The sequence below is a fragment of the Protobothrops mucrosquamatus genome, unplaced genomic scaffold (assembly GCF_001527695.2).
Source record: "Protobothrops mucrosquamatus isolate PMUCROS unplaced genomic scaffold, P.Mucros_1.0 scaffold1188, whole genome shotgun sequence".
In the NCBI taxonomy this organism is placed as follows: domain Eukaryota; kingdom Metazoa; phylum Chordata; class Lepidosauria; order Squamata; family Viperidae; genus Protobothrops; species Protobothrops mucrosquamatus.
Window position 1 is genome coordinate 106,115 of NW_015387400.1, and position 2,218 is coordinate 108,332.

Sequence of the window (2,218 nt, forward strand, 5' to 3'; positions counted from 1 at the left end):
TTCTTTCTAACAATTTTAAGAGACTGGCATTGGGCTGGTGTTTGAACTAGATTATGGCTACTAGACTAGAACCTTGTTGATTGTCCTTCCCAAAGCCTCAGTTATGGATGGATGGATGGATGGATGACTTCTATGGCTGACTACCAGCCAATGTTTTGCTGAAAGCTTAGTATACTCTGTAGTTTGCTTGCTTATTAAATACTGCATATGCTGTATCTTCAAAGTAGTTTGGTATTTCTAAATGAGACTGGATTTATCCAGGACAGTTTGGCATCATGACTCAAATTTTCAGGGTGAGAGAGGAGACAATCAATCATTTGCAATGTGCTCAACACTTTGCAGGCTTATGGGTTGTTGTTTTTTTCTGCTTTGCTTTTCCTATCCAATCTTGAACCCAGTTTGTTAGAAGATAACATTTGAGGGAATTTTAATTTGGCCATTTTAATTTTTAATTTATTTGGATTTGCCTGTGCTAGCTTTGGGCCAGTGGAAACACTGCAAAGGCAGTTCATGGGTTTGTATGGGAAGGGTTCCTACAAGATGTGGAACTCCAGTTGAAAGTACCATGACAGGTTCTGCATATCTGACCCCAGTGCAAGCACAAATAGGTGCAAATTTAAAATTCTTCATAGACAAGTTGAGATAAATTTGGATTGTTGCTGGCTGACTCTGCAAGGACATTAATAATGGGCTGGTGTTGAAAGAGTAAATAGAAAGATTAAGATTAAGGTCAGGTAGGAAAATGGACAAGACATCTACTTCCATGAATTAATTGGTTGTAAGCTTTCTCACCCAGCTTTAAAGCCTTTTTACTAACTGAAAAGCAGGAGAGTACAGTTCTTACCTTGGAGTAACTGATCAGAGAGGGCTAAAAACAGATACAAATTCCAGAGATACAAATTATGAAATACAATTCTTTTGTAGAGGAATAAAAAAGAAATTCTTTCAAATTACAACTGCTTCCTGTCTACAAATATTCCTCACCATTCCTACATCTTTTCAGTTTTTTCCTGCATTAATGTAAATTAATTCTCTGTGTGTGTATATTTGTGTGTGTGTGTGTGTGGAGGTGAGAGGTTGCATGAATAGACAGTACATTTTTTAAATCACTTTGTGAAGGCACTCGATAATATTACACACCACCGTGAAGTTATCAAAGTGTTTGTCCACAAAGTTTAATACTCTCAATTAAAAAAAAGAAAAAGGTCAACATTATAGGCTGTCCTTCAAAAATATTAAATTAAAGAAGGAAGATTGTGTCAGTTTTATTTTTTCCCATATTAGATTTCAGAAAGAACTAAACAAACCCTGAACTGTGTGCAATACTTCAGTGAGAAAAAATGGCGATAACATTTTATGAGGAAAAATGAATTTCCTGCTTCAACTCACATCCTGAATCAAATAGACACAGATTCTCTGAGAGTGGCGGTGACATTTCTGAAACCACTAATTAATCAACAGTTGTGTGCGTAAAAAATATTAAACAGTTCAGCAACCCTGCATAGCAATTCACTTCAGCCATTGATGCAATTAACCTTTGCTCAGATCTCATTATATGCCTTGTTTCTTTCTTACACCACAAATGATAATAAATTATTGTATCATTTTAGAAAAGAAGAAGGCAATGTCAAATGCTACATTTTTCAATGAATTTATTCTTCTGGGATTTTCTGAATTACACAAAGTGGACCTGGGATTTTATACTCTCCTGCTTTTGATGTACCTTCTGTCACTTATGGGACATGCCTTAATCATCACAGTGATTTCCATGGAACCTAAGCTCCATACTCCAATGTATTTCTTCCTACTTAACTTCTCCATAGCTGAGATTTCTTCCACAACATCAGAGATACCAAAGATGTTGGTCAATAGCTTCTCTGGCAAAAACACCATCTGCTTTGCCTGCTGCATGATCCAAGGATTCGTGGTCTTCACAATGGGAGCTGTGGAATTCATTACCCTCACGATCATGTCTTTTGACCGCTATGTGGCCATCTGCAAACCTTTGCATTATCAAATCATTATGACTAGTGGACTCTGTCTCAATCTGTCTTTGCTGGCATGGATTGGTGGGTTTGGACTCATATTTCCTCAGTCGGTCGTGGTGTGGACATACCCCTATTGTGGGCACAATAAGATTGATCATTTCTTTTGTGACGTTGGTCCAGTTCTGAAGTTGGCTTGTGCTGACACAACTGTAATTGAATTTGTGGGACTC

The 2,218-nt window shown here is 37.3% G+C and overlaps 1 pseudogene; it reads left to right on the forward strand.

The window, feature by feature from the left end:
• The first annotated feature begins 1,624 nt into the window (after window positions 1-1,624).
• The window catches only part of LOC107291790, a 950-nt pseudogene continuing 356 nt past the window's right edge, over window positions 1,625-2,218 (forward strand).